Below are 20,873 nucleotides of genomic sequence, written 5' to 3' on the forward strand. Positions count from 1 at the left end.
GCAGACCAAGAACTGCTCCTCCCATTGATGCATGACAAGGCCATCCTCTGCAACATACGCAGCTGGAGCCGTGTGGACTAGTTGGTTGGTGGCTTAATCCCTGAGACCTTGATGTCTTGATAGTTAGACCTTGATAATCAGTCTCAGAAATGAGTCAGGAATAAGGAAATAAGCACACTGTGTATAAGAGCGCGTTCTGTGACAGCATGGAAATGCGTGCTCATCCCAAACCCAATGTCATGTCAGATCCATTGGTCTGAGCAACTGCAATGTGTCTGCAAAGTGCGATCCCACAGGAAAATGGGAGGCAGAGACCAGAGAATCCCTAGGAGCTCACAGCCCAGCTACAGTGGCCAGGAGTCTAAAAACAAGACAGAAGATAAGGATCAGCACCCGAGGCTGTTCTCTGAGGTCCACAAGTGTTCTCACACATACTCTCTCTGTGTCTCTGTCTGTGTCTGTGTGTGTCTCCGTCTCTGACTCATCTATCTTTATATCTATACCTATATCTATCTATTTTTATCACACACACACACACTATTACGAAATAAAGAAGTAGGGAGAGGGTCAGGGAAGAGGCGGCATGCACATCAGGAAACTGTACGCCTGTCAAGGTGAGCTTATGTTTTACTGGTCAGAATCATGTAGCCTGGTCCTTCCATCTGCACTGTGTCCAAGAAGGTGTGAGAATGAGGGTTCTGCCAGTCCGACCCATAGAAGTTGCATCATTTTCTCAAATACACACCTACACACCCATGAACAGGGTGTGGACAGATACTTTCCAAAGCTCGCATTCCAGTAATATATAGACCACTTGTCTCAGATTCAGTTTTCCCAGCCAACTAACCATTCATGGTTGATTCTTTTATTGCGCGCAGGTTGGTGGGGTGGGGGGATTGTTCTCAACAGATGCTTTGGTGGATAAGGCTACTTTTAACTACACTGGTTTTTTTCCTGCTCCCGCCGAAGGGCAGGGTCCAGCTCAAAGCGGTACCACAACCGTAGTCTCATTGGCTGTGGCTCCATCCAGACTCATTGTAAGACTCAGGACCCAGGCCGTGTGACTCTTGAGCTCAGCCGCCTTGGCCATGGTTGGGTACTTCCAAATAACCAGCTGGTTCTGGGCAAAGCCCTGACCTGAGATTCGCTCCTTATAGTGGGGAGAGCAGAGGACGGAGCACACGCAGAAATGCACATTCACAGCACTTAGACAGGCCCCAGAGCAGTTCCAAATGTGAATGTGTCACTCACTGATACCTCCTCCTATTGCCATGATATTGGACTGCTAGGGACACCATGCAACAGCCTTGACAGCACCTTGATGTTGAGTGAATGTTTGCAGGGGAGCCCAGCCCCTTTCTCCAGGACCACTAGGCCACACGTTGACAATGTTATCATTGCCACCCCTTGCCAGATGTCATCCATCTGGGGCCCAGCGCAGCCCACATACTTCCTGGTTATGACTCAGTATGGCCATGGGGTGTTCTGCTACCCCAACATCATAGTGGTGGATGTGGCCAGACCATGAACCACTGGACAGGATATAGCTGTTCCAACTGAGGGAGCTTATTGGAGCGGAGTGACTGGTCATGTTTCAAAGTCGTTTCTGCTGCTGCACATCCCATAGCTGCACCTCAACATTACTGGACCACAGCTAGGTAGTTGCCCTCCTTGATCCAGGCCACCGAGGATATGTGGTCCCCAGGCTGCTCCATTTGCAACAACTGCAGGATGTCCCCAGAACCAGCATTCCATAAGTACACACTGTTGTCCAATGCCATAGCCAATATCTCTCCAGAGCTCCAATCCACAAGATTCAGGTAGTAGTCATTCCGGATTTCAGGGGCATCAAGAATCCTGTCTCTCAGGAAAGGAATGCAGCTGAAAGACTTCCGGCTGGAGCCAGACATGACTTTCTGACTGTAGAGTCCTTTCCATCTGTTCTGGGAGCCTTCCAGAGCATTCTTAGGTTTTCCACTGAGCCTGAGAATCTTGGCTTCCACCATTAACAAAAAATTCAGGTTCTGAGCCCAGGCTTCCTGATGCCCCTTCTTGGTGGGCGTCCTCCCACCATCTTTCCGGTTGGCTCTCCTTGCTCAAGAGGAAGCTGGCCACCTCCATTTAGGAAGCACTATGTTGGGAGATACAGCAGTCACCTCTAGGCTTGCTAGGGGTGGTCTGAACCTTGGAATTAGATTTGCCGGGAGTTCAACCCAAGGCCAGCCGGCACTGTGCGATCTGTTGGCAGTTCGCATGGGTGATAGGAATGGACCTGTGGCTTCCTTTGCTTTGTGCTGCCAGTGTGCAACCGGGACATTGGGGATGGGCATGTCCAGTTGAAGCAATGAGTGCAAATCGCTCTTGAAGAACATGAATTGCGCCATGGCATGTCTACAGGATAGGCTCCTGGGCTCCACCTACCATAGCTCTCACCAGCCAGGTACCTCCCCGTACTCAGCTCCCCCAAACACAAATCCCTGGCTCTTCACAGTGCATCCGTGGGATTGCCGAACGCCATCTTTTCTGGACTAGCGAAAGGCGCACTGGACTGTTCTTAAACTCTCTGCTGCTCCATGGTTAATTCTTGTATTAGCCAGATTCTCTAGAGAAACAAACAGGCATAGAATATATGCTTAATTTATTGTTTGTGTTATTATAAATATCTTACACAATATTTTAATTGTAATTAATATCAAAGGGACCTACATACCTCAGGGTGCTCCTCTCTGGACCCTGGATTAGGCACAGACCACAGACAAACACCAATTCCGAGCCCACGGAGATCCTTTATTAAGCAAGGCAAAGAAGGAGACGAGCTGGCTAAATCGAAATCGAGCAGAAACAGCAGCAAATAGCTTTGAGGGTGTCATTCTAAGAGGAAACTGTTTGTGTTAGAATGAAGCAGAACGGGTTGGCAAATTCTGATGGGGTATGTTGATTAGGGTCGCCAAGGGGAGATTTTTGATTGCTGGACCTTGATATTTTGATAGCTGGACCTTGATAAACAGCCTCCGGAATGAGTCAGACATAAGAAAGTGGCCAACTAAGCTTTAGGGATATAATGTAACGGTTTAGCAAGGGAGGGGCAATGGGAAGGGCAGACCTGCCAATGTCATATTTGCCATGCTTGGGCCTGTTAGAGCTCTTCAAATATTTTACTATCATGTGTGTGCATGATCAGGGGTCAGAGGACAACTTGTGGGAGTAATTTCCTTCCTTCTACCATGTAGGTTCTGAAGATCAAGCCCAGGGCCTTGGGCTTGGTGACAGGAGTCTTTACCTGATGGGTTATTCCAATCCTATTGGAATGGTTAGCATGCTAATAAGGGCGGGAGTCATCCAACAGTGGCGTCCTGCGTGCTCAGTCCCGAGGCCAGTGCCTCAGCAGGTCCAGTCTGCTTCTGAGACCTAGAAACTCCCTAGCATGGAGTCCTCATTGGAAAGAAAGCAGAAGGAGCTGGCATAGTGCCATGGACTATTGCTACAGCAGTGGGCGACTCCCTCACCAAAAGGAATCAAGCCACCAAAAGGAAGTGGCTCGAACCCTTGGGTGTTTCTCCTTCCCTGATCTCCTCCCTGGGCCCCCAGCCCTTAAGATGGTGCACTTCACAATCAGGACAGGTCTTCTCCCTCTAGTTACTGTCCCACATGCCAAATGCTCCTGCAAATGCACATGTGTGTGTTACCCGTCTTAGACACTCAAGCCAGCCAGGTTGTGAACTAAGCCCGGCCTTCCCAGCTCTGCCTGCGGGCTTTGGAAATGCGTAAACACAAAATCATAGTTGCACGATTTACCTCAGTGGGAGAGACCTCCTGCCACAGGGCTGGACACGTGACCAAAATGTTTTAACAACTCAACCACCTTATCCAAGTGGTGAGCTTCCAGGGAGTCAAGTGGTCTGAGCAGCCAATCAGCATTCTTGCACAGGGCTTTAGACTCAGAGAAAAAAAAGAAGATCTCCCCCACTTTTAGTAGTAGAGGTTAAAACAAGAAGTGAGGGAATCTGCCAGATTGTTGGAACTTCCCGTCTTTGGTTGCTGAAACTGTTTTCCAGTCAAGGAGATGGATCCGGTCCCTACTCCAGTCCCTCACAGACCACTTTTCTGCACACCTAGGACCACCCAGGTGGCCAATTGAAGTCTCTCTAGCCTGTTAATGTATCCTACAGACCCACTAGGAGGTGGTATGTGGGAAGGCATGATATCCATGTTCAAGGTGCATCAGGAAGGGACACATAAAACGCCCATGTGTGAGTGGATGATCAGAGAAGGGATGAGGGCCTCCTTCCTCATGACAATAGGATCGGTGTGGTATGGAAGCCATGGTGCAGTGTTAGCCTGGCCACTCTATCTCCACAGCTATTTTCAGGGAGAACTACTATGCTCCAGTGGCCAGTAGTAGAAGGCAGAGTTCTCAGTGTTCCCACAAGTTAAGGAATTTGGTATGTCCCTGCCTAAAAGATGGAGCCTCTATAAGCCATTAACACGGGTCTGCGGGTCCCTGAGAGGACAGACAGTCATCTGTGGGGACTTGTCATTCAGGGTCATGCTGCAGTTTACTGAGGAGCTGTATGGAAAGGAGACTCGGCTAGAACAGGTGGGCTGGGGTGGTATAGTTCCAGGATTCCCTTGCCTCAGTTTCCTACCACTGTTAACCACGACCACCCAAGACTGTGTTCCCTATGACCTGATACAAACACGTCCATATAGACAAAAAGAAAGGCAGGCATTGAGGACACATCTTTGAACCTGCTCTGCAGGGTGTCTGCAGCCTGGAAGATCCACCTTCCAGTTCCTGCATGGAATAAAGAAGCAGGGTTCCACACTACAGACCTGGCTCTCCGCTTGCTTCTTAAACTTCCCATAGCCATTAGCTGCATGTCCAGAGCTTTGTTTCTTCCCTTGCTCTGCAGGCGCATGTGGGAGTGTGTGGAGTAGAGGCTGTGCCAAAGCATACAGGGATGCCCAGGAGTGTATAGGTATGTTGTGTCCAGGGGTGTGTGAGTGTGTGAGGGGTGTTTGCATGGTCTATGGGAAAATACTGAGGCATGTGTGTGGATATGGGAGTGTGTGTAGGTGTTCAAGGCTGTGTGAAGGTGTGTGGGAATGAGATGTGCAAGCATGCGCAGATCTCTGAGGGCATGTGCAGGCACATCTGGGCGGGGATGGAGAGATGGTTCCACAAGTAAGACTCTTATAATGAACTTACAGATTTGCTGCTCTTATAGAGGACTGGGTTCACTTCCCAGTGCTCACACTGGGTGGCTCACGACTGTCCGTGACCCCCCCCCCCCAGTTCCAAGGATCCATTGCCATCTTTAACCTCAGGCACTTGCATGAATGTGGTGCACATATAAACAAGCAGGCACACACACACACATCCACATAAATATGAGTGAATGAATAAATTCTTTAAAAAAAACAGTGAAGGCATGTGGCTGTGTGGAAAGGTCTGCAGTTGTGTGAGTGTGGACAATGCAGTTGTGAGCAGAGGTGAGTGGGGTAAGAGGGCATGTGCAGGTAGAGCAGGGGTGTTTGCTATCTGCAGGGTATACAATGGTGCAGCTGTCTCCAGTGATTTGCAGTGATGCACAGGTGCCTCGTGGGAGCCGCTCCCCTGGTCCTGAGTAGGAGGACACACTGCAGGGCTCCCAGGCCTCTTCCTCCATCAGGAAGCTGACAAGATAGCAAAACTCCACACAGTAACAGCATAGATAACCCAGGAGCCACTGCTCTGCTGGACTCTCCTGCCTTGGGTCACTCCTTCCATACCAGTGAAGATCCTTTGAGAAACTACTGCCAAGAGGCCGAGAGAGAATTTTCTAAGGGGTGTGTGTGTGCGTGTGCGTGTGCGTTCAATCTTGGGTCCTCGTGCTTGTGCTGCGAGCACTGTAAGGGCTCAGCACCTTCTTAGCCCATAAACACGGCTTCCTGTAACAGTGATGCATTTCTCTCTGCAACACTTAAATATCTGGTAGGGACGAAGTCAACCCAATAGCCAGCCAGTTTGAGGAATTAAAGATCTCTGGGGCACCTTTATACTGCTGCCTGCCTGCCTGCCTGCCTTCCTGCCTGCCTGCCTGCCTTCCTGCCTGCCTGCCTGCCTGCCTGCCTGCCTGCCTGCCTGCCTGCCTGCCTGCCTGCCTGCCGTGGACTCCTTTATGCTGTGTGGTGACTGCCCATTGAGGAAGCTACTACAGGCCCCACACTTATCCTAAAATCATATTGTTTTGTTTTTATACAGAAAAGAGTGACTACTGGTGAGAGTTACACTTTATCAGCACAATATCAAACTGGGGACTATCATTCAGGATGCAGGCCCTGCCTGATCTATGGAGTTGGCAGGTTTTCTTCATCTTTTCTTGGCTCAAGTTTTTGCCAACGTACATGTTTTTTACTAAGTTTCTGTGACTATACGTTTGTTCTCTCCCCTCCCCACCCCCAGGCAAGCTTATGAAATTTGAGGAAATACTGATGAAGTTATTAGAGGGTGATGCCATTGTAGACCATTGTAGAGCTTGCAACGTTAGTCCTGGTGAGTTTGCTAGAAATAATGAACTGTAGAGAGTTTCCACCGTTCTCAGTAATTATTTTTAATAATTCTACCCACCTTAACCAGTGAATGGCTGGCTTTCCAAGAACACTGGAAGCCATTGACTAATCTTCAACAGAGGAGAAACACCAGGCTTTTGCTTTTTAACAGACTTCTGTAGCTATTGAAATGGACTGGGGAATGGGGTGAAATGGAAGGAGGGGCTTCAAAGTCACTGTAACAGACTTAAAGTCACTGAGTTAACATGGCAGGAACCGAGGAGGGCTGGACTAACACACTAGCAGACAAATCGATTAAACTCTGATAGCACAGATACCCAAACCAAACGCTAGGAGGGAGACTGATAATCCCATCCATGCACCAAAGGGCAGAACTGCAATCCTAATTAGACGATTAGCCTTTTCTGCAGCATGGACTTGACAGCTAAGTGTAGCCTGTAGTTTAGTCGACTTCCTCTGGAGTCACCTCCAAGGTCAAGAAAGTCCACAGACTACATCCCAAATTCCTGATGGTTTAGACCATAAAGTTTATCTAAAGCAAATAGCGTTAGATAACCAGTCTTCCGAAAGTTAAGAAATGAACCCTCTCTTCCCTTCCTCTGTAGCGGACAGACTTGCAGTTGAACATCAAACCCGTTCATGGCAGAAGCAGCCAAGATTCTGTGCCTCCCTCCCAGGATGGAGGGCACCCTTCCTCAGCTAAACACTCCGGGTTTAAAAAAGAAAGAAAGTTACGAGGTTGAAATGCATGTGATATTTTAGTAAAGAGAGACAGACATTGTCAGAAGCACAATGCATTTTCAAAATGTTTTCTTTCCACAGAGGAGCACCCCCCTTTGGGGGTGAAGAGTTTTCTGCATAATTTTTCAGCCACAGAGATGCAGAATGTGAAAAGGTGACGTGATGTGTCAGCTATGAAAACATGGCTACATTCTAAGCAAACACAGACTTTCCCCTGATATGTCTTCAGACTTCAACTCCCAAATCCTGGGTGGAGAGAGGGATGATGGCTCTTGCGTCTAAAATCACTCCAATTTCCTTCTTGTTAAATGTATTGCGGCGGCAACACTGTAGATCAGCAGCACCAAAGGAGGAAAGAAAATCTGTGGACAAAAGGGTGCTGTACAACTGAACTGTCTGCTTATACATGCAAATCGGTTTCTGGATGCCATGAATGGAGAGAGAAATAACTGGAAGGTGTTTTAACCCGTTTTTGGTTGCTGTACCAAAATATCCAAGAATGGGTGCTGTAGCGAGAGTGCTATTGTATTTGGGATCTGGAGCCTCTTTCAATATGCACTGAGTGTCTGTGGCCCGGGGAAGTGTTAGAGCGCTCTTTCTCTTCCTCCTCATATTCCTCTTCTCAACTTATTTGTGTGTTCATGTGTGAGTGTGTGCATGTGTATGTATATGTGTATGTGTGCTTGTGTGTGTATATTTTTGTGTGAGTATATATGTGTGAGCATGAATGTGTGTATGTGTGTTTGTGTGAGTGTGTGAGTGTGTATGTGTGTGTATGTGTGTTCATGTGTGCGTGTACTTGTGAGTGCATATGTGTGAATGTGCATATGTGTATGTGTGTGTGTGTGTATCTGCCAGCAAGAGACCTTGTCTCTAAAAGCATTCTGAGGAACGACATCCAAGGTTGATTGCTGTGCTCTGCACAAATGCATACAAGTGTGCACCTGCACATGTGTGAAGATACACACACACACACACACACACACACACAGAAGTTTGACAGTTCAGACACCACTGACTTAGGTTCTTTTTTCTCTCCTAGGGTCCCCTAGACCCAAGAATCTTCATAAATGCTCCCATAATTATGACTACTTGTGTCTCTACTGGGCTTTCTCAAGTATCTTCATGCTTATTCTCTTACCCAAGCTCTGTCCCATACACTACATAGGCAGATTAATTGTTCCCATTTTAAAGATTATGAATGTGACAGTTGAGGCACTTACCTAAGGCCAGAGTGTTCACTGTGGGGTTCAGTGGCCTTGTCCTTACTCTTCCTATGGCTCCTGTTGTTATGAGTTTATTTTCCATAGTTCACCTCATTTAATTGCTTCTTCAGAACCATATAAAATGTAACAAAATAAATAATTACAATAAAGGGAGAAACCCATATTAGGCCCCTTCATCAATAAATACTACTGGGACACACTGTGCTGGTTGGGGACTAGCTTGGGATCTTGCTGTGACAGAGTCCCTCAGAGTGAAGCAGGTCAGAACACTTGTTTCTCTCTCATGAAAGGACTTCTGGGAAGTTGACTTGAGGATCCATCTTCATGGCTCTTCCACAAGATCCCCAGATGGTCTCCTTTCACAGTCCCCTTATCATCTGAGAAAAACTCAGATCCAAGCAACTTCTTATTTATGTTCCAACATCCTAGGTACTATTTGATTTAAAAAAAAAAAAAACACAGCCGGACTTGAAGTCGGACTTGAAGGACAATGGTCATAGCTGTTTGTTTCCCAATGTGACCACATTGAATAACCTTTTCCCACTGTTTTTCACTATTACTTTTCTGTCTTTGGCTTATTGAGAACAGGTGGCCAACTCTGGAGGACACAGGCTGTGACCCCTGAGTCTAGTAACAATATGGCCTCCACATAGAGATGGTTTACCACTCGCAGCAAATTGACCCTGGATGGAGAAGAATGGCGGATGCTCCTAGCTGCTGCTGGAGTCGTTTTCCTCCAGGGATGTCGTCCATCTTTCCACTTCAGTGGCATCAGCTAATTTTTACCTCCTCTTGATGAAACAGAAAAATAAATGAGCATTTGGACTTAGAGTTCTTGAGAGAGCCTGACCCTTGCATGTTAACAGGATCCCCGCCTTCAATGCCGTTTGCAGAACTTTTATATCTTAGTCAAGCTTCTACTCCAACTCAATGATCTTACAAATTACATCAAGCACACATTTCTATTTAAAAAAGGAAAAAACAAGGACACATAAATGAAAGTAAAGAGTGCGTTCATTTCATCTGGAATGACCCTGGTTTCCTTGTATGGAAAATGTGTGTCTCTGTGTGTCTCTGTGGGGCCGAGTAGTAATTCTGTCGCTGCCTTTACGGTTCTTATTCCATGTCGGTCCTCTTTGAAACACTTTGTGGTGGTGTTGTTTTTATCATACTGATAAATCTGAAACCCTGACTTCACAAAGACACAACATCACAGTCTCACGCTGACACCATATCCTCGTTTATCTAATAGGCTTCAGTAGTCCTCACCCTCCCTGACCCTGTAATCCTTTAGTACTTGAGTGGTTCCTCATGGTGTGGTGATCCCCAACCATAGAATTATTTCATTGCTACTTCATAACTGTAATTTTGATACTTTTGTGAATCACAATGCAAACATCTAACATACAACTCCCTCACACACACACCCAGGAGGTCTTGACCCACATGTTGAGAACCTCTTGTTTACAGCACCATTTGAAAGATTTTTCTGTTTCCCTCAAGTATCTAAACCATCCCACTGCACTCTGTGTTGTCTCTAGGCACGCTGTGGTACTTCAGCAGCTCTTGAAACTGTTGTTTGTCCTGAGGCTACGCCAGTCACAACTCACTTTTCCCTCTCCAGGCTCCCACCCTGACACCTCAGGTGTCACACAGGAGCAGGAAAGATGAATCTCTTCCCCAGAGATTTTCCGACTTCCTCCTTCAGAGATCAGCCTTGCCCATCCTGCTTGCCTTCTGCCAGCGAGAAGGTTAGAGCTGCACACCCCCATTCTAAAATGGCAAGGACTCAGAATGTGTGTGTGTGTGTGTGTGTGTGTGTGTGTGTGTGTGTGTGTGTGTGTGTGCTCACTGGCAGATGGCTTATGATTTTAACTGTGTTGTGCTCAAGGAGAGAGCAAGCTTCCTCTGTCCATGTATGCTCCACCCCCAAACTGAGGATGCTTTTGGTGGGTCTTAGTCATTCTAAGCATTAAAGGTCTAGAGCTCAGTTTATTCCTGGTGGGAGGGAGGGGCTGACAGCTCTTAGAGGAGAGCCTGACAGGGAGGTCTGGGAACTCTAGGGGAGTGTGAAATGCCCTTCTCTCTGCTCTTTGGCTACCATGAAGTGACTAGCTGTTCCAATCTTGTCACAATGTGCTGTCTCCCTGTAAGATACAAGGATAGAAACTCACAAAACTGTGAGTCACTTAAAAAGCCATTTGTTTATTTGTTTATTTACTTACTGTGTGTGTGTGTACATGCATGCATGCATTTGTGCTTGTGTGTGTGTGTGTGTGTGTAGGCACACTCACCTGTTCAGTCACATGTCAGAAGGTCAGAGGTTGCTGGTATTTTTCTCTATTGCTCTTTACCTTATATTTTGGGAAAGGGTCTTTCTCTCCTTGAACTTGGAACTGCATCTGAGCTAGACTGGCTGACTGGTGAGCCCGCTCCCTGCTCCTGTCTGTCTCTCAGCACTGGAATTAGAGGCCCAGCCACCACACACAGATTTTCATGTAGTCTTGGGGACTGAACTCAGGTCCCTGTGTTTACACAACATTCTGATCGCTGAGCCAGTCCTCAGCTAGATTTTCCTCTTTTTAATCAGACTGTTTCAGAGTCTCTGTTATGATAGCAAAGCTATTTTAGGGAGGGTGTGATCCCCTGGGACAGCAGCATGCTGCAGGTCACCCCAGACCCTCCTTGGTAAAGACAGGCCCATCCAACCTCACCTGAAGGACTTCCTGGGCTCCAACGTGGACAGCCCAGCAAAGGACACAGCCAGCCTGTGACTCAGAGCAGATGTGGAGAATGTCTGTTGACTAGGACTGAGTTTTGTTTCCACTTCTAACCCTCTTCCCTGGATGACACGCAGTGGACCACAGCTTTGTGAGTGGTTGGCATTACTGTGACTTGATCTTTTCTGAAATATATAGTTATGAATATGATATATATGTATGATTCAAAAGATAATTTAGGGAGGTGTCAAAGATGAATAAAATGCTTGCCACAAAACGTGAGGACCTACATTTGGACCCCCAGGACCCACCTAAAATGCTGGCCATTGCTGCCACGTGTGGTGGTACACACCTTTAATCTTAGCACAGATCGTGCTAAGGGAGGCAGAGACAGTGATCGTGAGTCCTTGGCCAGCCAGGGTTGCATAGTGAGACTGCTTCATAAACAAGCAAACAAACAAACATTGCAAGGCTAGGCTAAGCACTGTTGCATGTGTGGGCCTGTAACCCCAAGTGAAGGCTGGGGCTGGGCATAGAAATGGAAGACTCCTTGACGCTCACTGATCAGCTAATCTATATAAACAGCTGAGCTTTGCACTGAGTGGGAGGGCTCTGTGGGGGGTGAAAAATCAAGGCAATGAATGATGTAGCAAAGACTCCAAGGTTATAAACAGAGAGAGAGAGACAGAAAGAGAGAGACAGAGAAACTTAGGTCTATTGTCGGGGTCTTGGACTCAGTCCAGGCCTTGAGTCTGAGGGGTGATGACCCAGAAAGGAAGGTGTCATGCTCTCTGGGGTTACCAGGTCCCACTCAGTGATGTCCTGAAGATACCATGCTTTTCTTTCGGTTTAATTATTGTTCCTTGGTGATCTCTCTGTCCTTGCTTCTTCTGCAGACCTCCCTGAAGCCGTGTCCTCTCCACACCAAGTCCCCCAGCCCCTGGGCAGTGGTTGTGTGGGGAAGAGAGGCCAGTTCCTCTTCTCGGTGAAGCATATGAGCACGTCTTAGGTGCTACTGTCCTCCCCGTACCCCCACATCTGAGGGTGAGAGGACCCAGCCTCTGAAGCCTTGGCTGGCGGAAGCCCGCACAGCTCACTCTTCAGGACTCTTGGTGTGGGAGGTGCATTGTTTCCATTCCTGGACCTTGGCCTCCCTGCCCTGAAACAGCAGGGGCCTGCCATTAAAGTTTGAGATGAAGAGAGCCTCTGTGGGAAATGGCTATGGGGCTGAGCATCTATCTGCCTGTTGTTCCCTGTGTGTAGGGTGTCTGGATCCTCTTCTTGCCTGGGCATTATCCAGCAACTTGGAAAAGGCCACTGAATAGGGAATCAGGAGGTTGGACAGGGTCAAAGCCCTGACTTTTTTCTTTCCAAGCTGGGCATACCTGGTCAAGTCACTTGACTTCTCTGAGTATCAACTTCCTTCGGTTCTTAGAGTCAGAGTGTGTTACCCATGGGTCTTCAGCGCATCTGACATGGTGAAGTTCTTTTTTTTTTTTTTTTAAAGAAAGTTTCTCCCTTTTCTGCAGTAAGAAAACAAGACTGCCAGGGTGTCCTCACTCCTCACGCTGCCTGTGAAGCACCTGTGCATTTTTCATCTGGGCTATGTCCTCCTCACCCAATAGATGGGGAAAAAAAGATGCAATGCCCCTTTCTGGCATGCCCCTCCCCCTGTAGATGTAGGGTGTGGTGATAGGCCTGTTTTCCTGCCGTATCCCTATTTATTCCTGCAAGCGCCGGGCCTCAGGAATTGGCAGTGAATTTCCCTTTGTTAATTTACCTTCCTCCCAAACCCAGCCAGGCTCCAGAGTGGATGCTTTCTCCATTTAACTGCCAGAACCGGGCAGACCTGAGAGGAAGAATTGTGTGGCAGGGCAGAAACTTGTTTCCCAGGCCCTACCCAAGGGGACCTGTCCTGCTCTACAGCCTGGGGTGTCAGGGAGCAAATGGAACATCCTGTCCCCTCCACCAGTGTTCCTGCCTGACTCACCAGCTTCTTTCTGTTTGTGCTGTACGCAGCTCATGCTGGCTGGGTGGCTTCTGGCCTGGAGAGACCTACTGTGCCGACCTACTGTGTAGAAATGTTGCCTTTTCCCTATGAGCCACCAGGACCCATAGCTTGCCCACTACTCCCTTTTTGAGGTGTCTCTGTCTGAGGCTCTTTTAGGAAGGAAATTGTAGGGAATGGGTTGAAATACCAAGCAGACTTAAGCTTCCCTCCCTCCCTCCCTCCCTCCCTCCCTCCCTCCCTCCCTCCCTCCCTCCCCTCCTTCTATCCTTCCTTCCCTCCTCCTCTCTCTCTTTTCTCTCTCTCTCTCTCTCTCTCTCGTTCTTCCTTCTTCTTTCTTATATTGAGAATTTCACCATCCAAATTACCATCCACTTTCTCACCTCTGATTTCTCCTTATGCCCAACCTTTTCCCCTCCCTGTTTCATGTGTTCTTTCTTCCTACACGCACAGCATCCCCTGAGGGGCTGCCTGTAGGAGCATAGATGTGGGACCATCTACCTGAGCCATCTATCAGAGCCTCTCCTCTCTATCCATACTGGGATTTCTCCATGATGTGGTCTTGTGCGGGTCTTATACGTGCAGTCTCAGCTGTTGTGAGCTCACACATGCAAGAACCCTTCCATGCTTGGCAAACATCACCTTGCTGGGGTTGCCCACAGCTTCTTGCTCTTACAATCTTTCCACTCCTGTTTTCTAAGAGGATTCCTGAAACCTGGGGAAGGGGTGTGTACGGCTGTTCCATTTAGAGCTGAGCATTCCACAGGCTCTTACTCTCTGTGCATTGAGCCATTGTGAGTTTCTGTGTTAGTCACAATTTGGGAAAAAAGAAGGAGAAGAAAGAGGAGGAGGAGGAGGAGAGGAAGAGGAAGAAGTAGTTTTTCTGATGAAGACTTTGAGTTGCATTAATCTGTGGCTATAAATCATTAGAAGTCAGTTTAATGCTATACCCATTTAGCAAAATAATAGTATCACATTCTTGCCTATGGACTTGGGCCTAGCCAATTACAAGGTTTTGGCCCACTTAACATACCAGGCATCTAGGCAGCTTTAAACCTAACCAGAAGATAATCTGGCTACTCTCATAACATTTGTTGCACTGGGCGGCACTGGGTACATCTTGTCATCTGTTCTTGTAGTACCCAGGGCTCCCAGCCGGGTAGGGCTGTTGAATAGTTCCACCCGGTAGTGTACAGAGAATGTTCCAGAAGAATGAAAGCTAGGCAGTAGGGAACAGCTTGGTTTCTCCATGTCCTGCTATTTCAGATTTAGTGTCCACAGCAACAGCATCTTACTACAAAGTTGTGGAGGGACGCCATAGAGTGGCACTAGCAATGTAACTAGCCTGGCACTGACGGCCTTTAATTATGTATACCATGTGTTGTGTAGAGGGGTATTGCTTCCCCATTATAGGTAACTCCATTTAAACTATATATGTGGGGTGTATATGTGTGTGTGTGTGTGTTTAAAAGCTTCTATAGTAGTAATTTCTATCTGGCTTTTTCAAAAGGCCATTAGCATTAGTTATCTCTCCCCATACTCCCTCATCTATCCTGTAGTCCCCTCCTCCAGCCCATTTAACCCGTCCTGTTCCATTATTCCCCTCCCCCACCTGTAGTCTACCCTCCTTCCCTTGAATGCTTCCTGTAGCCCCTCAGTAGGTCCCTCAATTTAAACACATATACTCAAAACCCAAATCTATCATCCACATCGGAGAGGGGGTATACAATGCTGGTCTTTCTGGGTCTGGGGTACTTCAGTCAGATTGTTTATTTCTGGCTCCAGGTATTTACCTGCAAATCTCCCTGAAGCACATTTTCATTAGTCTGTTTTCATTTTCTCGCATTTTGAAGACAGCAGCCGTGGATGCGAATGAACAAGCATCTCTGTAGTAGAATACAGAATCCCTTGGGACCCTGCCCTGGAGGGCTATGGCTGCTTCATATAGTAGACCTATTTCTAGCTCTCTGAGGAATCTGCCCCATTTTCATTCCCACTAAAAACAAATAAGTGTTCCCCTTTCCCCAGATTCATCTCAGTGTTGGTTGTCTCTCTTCTGAAATCTTAGCCATTCTGGCTGGAGTAAGATGAAATCTCAGAGCTTCTATAAGTCTATACTAGCTACACATCTGATAGAGGGTCTAGAATATATGAATAATTCAGAAGTTCAAACCACAAGAAAAAAAATAACCCAATTAAAAAGAGTGCCATAGCGATTATAAGAAAAAAAGAGAGAGATACAAATGTCTGAATATCTGTCTGTCTGTCTGTCTCCTTAAAAAAAAAAAAGAGTGTTCAGCATCTTTAGCTCCAGGGAAAATGTCCCTTTTAATCTGCAGAAACCTAGCAGAGTTCCCCAAGTGTTCGGGCTGATCTTGGTTGTGGACCTGACTCACTTGGGCAGAGCAATCTCGGGTGGCTGGGGAAGGGGAAGGAGGACGGTATCCATCAGATTAACCTGGATGTGTCAGTGAGGCATTTCCTTGGTTGATGATTGCTGCAGGAGGGCCTGCCCCATGGTGGGCGGTGCCATCTCTGTGCATAAGAAAGATACCTGATTCACCAGGCCTGAGCAACGGACATGAACCACTTGGGCTGGCTCTAGAGATTCCACAAAGCCCCAGCGCATAGTCTTGTACTTGAGGTCCCAGACCATGTCCGGAAAACAGTGTTCAGTTACCAAGGTAAGAAGCCGGTCATGGTCTGAGTTGTTTAGACAAAGGTGAGCTTCAATGAAAAATATCTTTAGCTTTTTCAGGGAAGTATTTCGTTTTAAAATTAGCATCAAATTCTTTTATCTTTCGAATTGCCAGCTGTGATGCCACATTCTTTCTCTCTCTCTCTTTTTTTAAAGATTTATTTATTTATTTATTATATGTAAGTACACTGTAGCTGTTTTCAGACATACCAGAAGAGAGAGTCAGATCTTGTTAGGGATGGTTGTGAGCCACCATGTGGTTTACCTGCTGAGCCATCTCACCATCGATCAGTTCTCTGTGTCAGTCCTTCCTCTGAAAGAGATGACATTCGAGCATCACCCTCTGGTGGAACATAGGGATCAAATATACCAGCTGTACAGGCCAAATGTATAGGGCGCTCCAACCGTTCAACCAATCCTGTTTTCCTGGCATATTCCAAAAACTCCTTCTCTGTTTTGTACTTGGAGTTTTTTGGTGTGTACTGGAACTACAGCTGTAGACTGAGTCACCAGAATGGGATGCCGAGACCACCATCCCAAAGTCCTGGATAACTAGAACAAGCCCTGAGATACGGGGGCTGCCATTTTGCTCGTGCAAAGGCCGCCGGGATGCTAGCCTAGCCGCAGATCACCGAGCCTGAGAAAACAGGTCACCGTGCGCCTGCACACTTGGCCGACTTTGGCCATTTATGATCGGTTTGGCAGATTGATGTATAGACAGGAAGATGTGCCCAAGGATGTCCTGGAGTATGTGGTATTTGAAAGACACTTGATGAACCTGTATGAGAGCTGGAGAATGCATGCCGAGATTGTGCCCCCGTGGGCACCCCCTAAGCAGCCCATCCTCAAGACCTCGATGATTCCTGGTCCTCAGCTAAAACCCTTGGAGGAGCATGAAGAGACACAGGGGGAGGCCCAGAAGCCTCAGCTAGCTTGACGGCGTGAATGACTCCTAAGGAGCCTAGCAGTGGTGGTACACACCTTTAATCCCAGAACTCAGAAGGCAGAGGCAGGTGAAGTTCTGTGAGTTCAAGGCCAGCCTGGTCTACAAAGCAAATCGCAGGACAACCAGAGCTACACAGAGAAACCCTGTCTCAGAAAAGAAAGAAAGAATGAAAGAAAGAAAGAAAGAAAGAAAGAGAAAGAGAAAGAGAAAAAATACAAAAAGACTCCTGAGAGGTTCTCGGGTAGTGGGGCTGCAAAATCACCTGTACCCCAAAGGCTTCCCCTGCTCTCTCCTGCCCTACCTGAGTCAACGCTCCCCCCCAATCCCCTTACAGTCATGGCTGATTGTGTGGCCGCGGGGGGGGGGGGTGGCTGGAGTGCCGCGCCTTGGAGCATCTTCTGTTTACAGCCATGTTCAGCTTCTGAGGTGAAATGAGAAGCAGCAGGAGAGAGAGAGAGAGAGAGAGAGAGAGAGAGAGAGAGAGAGAGAGAGAGAACGCGACGCTGGGCTTTAGAAGCAGCAAGATGAAGCAAACCATTTCCTCCAGTGTTTATATCAGGAAGAGAGACCAAGCAGGGACCCCCAAGACAGATCACACTTTGAAAAGCCAGCTGCAGGCCCATGCCTCTTCTGACCTGCCCTGCTTCTGGGGTGCTCTGATGTGTGCCCTGACCCTTGACAAACTCCTATATTAACACCCATGTGAAGGCTCCTTTCTTTTCAACCAAAACTTAGAGCAGTAGCTGAGGATACCCAGAGGCAGGCCTGCTCTCCATTTTAACCTGACAGCCTGTTACATGGCTTTGAGCTAAGCATGTCTAAAAAAAAATGTTTCTCTTCTTAAAGTGGGCACACTGGGAGCATGCTGCCATGGGGTGTTTTCCTATGTATAATCTGTGTTCAGGGCTCTGCTGTGGTTAGGGTTCCCACACTCCCCGCCCTCTGGGGAGGAGATTTCTCCACTCTGTGCCTTTGCACAGTGCTGAATTTGGCTCTGTGCTCACCTCTCACCCGTTCCTTTTCTTGGAAGCATGCCCCTGAATATGTTCCTTAGCCTCTGTCCAAACCTCAACCTCTCTGTGCCCTGAACAGGACTAATAAGCCAGCTCCCCCGACTCCCTTCATGCGTGGCTTTCAAATTCAGAGAGATAAAACATGGATCTGGTAGTTTGTAAAGGATTTGAAAATATAAACATTTCCCCCCTGACTTCGACTCTTGGAAGAAACCTTCACTTGGGCCGGAGTCCAGCTAGGCTCACACAGGAGTCTACTCCTTCTTGGTATCTGTGAACACGAATTCCTGGAGAGAGGCTGTGCTTGGAAAGGCTGGTGCCAGATTAAAGCTCCATTGACTTCCACTCACCTTGGGCTATCCATAGCCTTTAAGGAATCTGTTGTCCACATCCATGTTTCTAACATCCTCTGGCTGACAGATAAAAACCTCTTAGAATGTACTAACTTAACAAAACGCTGGTTTTCACCATGGCTGAGGTGTGTCCACTGCTCCGTAGCCACCTACTCATAGTCTCGCCAAGGTATTTGCAGAGCACCGTGATTCGTGTCCATCTTTATTCGGTTACTGGACAAACTTCGCAAAACTGCTTCCATGTTGGGTACTCGGGATTTGACAAACCCATGGCTGTGCTCCTGAGCCATGGTCCCTCCTAGTTAGTTCCAGAATTAATGATCTCCTGTTCCCTTTGAGATGGAAGTGTGCTTTGTGTTGGCACACCCTCTACATGGAGAAAGCTCCTAGTACTGTGTATTCTTCATGGGTGGCTCACGAAGACCTGATCACCTCCAGTGAGCTACAAGGTCACAAGGACATGGGCTATGCTCTTCGGCGGGCTCCCGGTATGGCCATGTGCTTGCAAGTATTGGTATAAGGCCTGATGGAAGTCAATCACCTTCCCTTTGGGGTTAAGCATGTTTATTAAAATTGGTTTAGACTTTTGAAGGGGCACATAGAGTACCAGGCAAAACTGATAGCTATTGAGGTGCTGTGTCTGTGCTCCATTGTAAGAAGCAGAGGCTTTTTCCAGAGCTCTGATTATTTAGAGACATCGCTTATGACCAGTGTAGCTGTGAAAATAAAGCCCCACCCATCTTGTCTCAGCGGGGATTGTTTGGTGACACTTTTATGACACCAGAGGCTGCTGACTGTAGTATCCTGAGAAGAGCTGCTACGACATACACTCCACCCCAAGAACAGGGACCTTTCTGGTTTTCAATTCAGCATGAAGGTTATCTGGATTTTTGAGGTGTAGCAAGCACGAGAAGTTAAGTGCCCTTTGGGGTACTCTGTAATAAGGAAATCCCATTTCAAATCTGCGATTGCTGTAGGCACGCAGAAGTCAACTAGCGAGCCTGTGTTGGGTCTTGAAGAGGCCAGTAGGGGCCAGTGGGGACCAGCAGGGCTGCATACACCATGCAGTGGAGTTCAGTTTTCCACCAAGCATCACAACTACGGCTTCGAGTGCATTAGAGAGAAGGACAGGAGGAAGAATCAACACTCCCTGGGGACATCGTTGACCTTGAACCATGAGACAATCAGGGCGGAAGCTTCTGGTCTCTCTGGATAGTTAGAGGCTGGTCCTGGCAGCAGATAATTAATTCTAGGACACTGGGGTTCCCAAAGTCCCAGGGGGCAAGTGTGGATGGATCTGTGTACCAAATTGTAGTTGTCTCCCTTGTCGGTGATTTATTTAGGCTGAGAGGCATGTGACAATTCCATACCGTGATGAAGAGAGTCAAGTCTTCTCTCGTTTAAACAGAGTGCGAGGAGGAGAACTGTGTGGCGCTTTAGGGCTATCACCGCCACTTTGTAACCCTGAGGGTAGAAACCAGAGGCAAAGGCATCTATTTAGCCTGGCAGACTAGGAAGACGGAGTGTGAGCTATGCTGAGCTACTGAGCCAGTCAATCCCAGTCCTGGCTCTCTGTGGAACTGCTACTACTATGTGGAAAAAGAACAACAAACCAAAGCAACGACAAAAAACAAAAAACAAACAAACAAACAAACAAAACCCTCAAAAGGTCAAAAGTTCAAGGTCAAGCCAGTCATGTGGTCTGTCTATAATCCTAGAATTTAGGAGGCAGAGGCAGGTGGATCTCTGTGAGTTTGAGGTAGAAGTTAAGGTCATGGGGTCATCCTCAGCTACATAGGAAGCTTGAGGTAAGCCTGGGTTACATGACACCCTGTAACACACACACACACACACACACACACACACACACACACACACACACACAGAGAGAGAGAGAGAGAGAGAGAGAGAGAGAGAGTCTCTCACATTGTCTCACACACAGACACATACACATAGAGACACACACATACACACACCACACAGAGACATACTATACATCACACACAGACACACACACACACACACAGTCTCACACTCTGTCACACACTCACACACACACAGTCTCATACTCTGTCTCACACACAGACACATACACATAGAGACACACACACACACACACACCACACAGAGACGTACTATACATCACACACATAGACACACACAGTCTCACACTCTGTCACACACTTACACACACTCACACACACACACACACAGTCTCATACTCTGTCTCACACACATACACATACACATAGAGACACACACATACACACATCACACACAGACATACTATACATCACTCACACAGACACACACACCACAGACAGACTCACACACATACAAACTCATCTTGGAGTGATGACTACTCTTGATTGTCAAGTTTGCAGACTGGGTTAAGAAAGAAACTCACCTTAAATGTGAGTGTTGTCATTTTATGGGCCTGGATCCAAAGACAAGAAAAGGAGAAGCCAAACTGAGCCCCGGCATTTTTTCTGTTCCTCCCTGACTGTAGGTGCAATGTGACAGCTGCTTTCCTTCCCAGTTCACCTTCCTACTGTGGTGGACTATTTTCAAACTGTGCTGGAATAAACCCTTTCTTCATGAATTGTCTTCTGTCAC

General features: G+C 47.5%; 2 pseudogenes; both read right to left on the minus strand.

The window, feature by feature from the left end:
* Gm9191 (predicted gene 9191) lies at positions 897-2,571 on the minus strand (annotated as a pseudogene).
* Positions 15,802-16,530, minus strand: Gm18735 (predicted gene, 18735; annotated as a pseudogene).

The sequence above is a fragment of the Mus musculus genome, chromosome 17, assembly GCF_000001635.26.
Source record: "Mus musculus strain C57BL/6J chromosome 17, GRCm38.p6 C57BL/6J".
Classification (NCBI taxonomy): domain Eukaryota; kingdom Metazoa; phylum Chordata; class Mammalia; order Rodentia; family Muridae; genus Mus; species Mus musculus.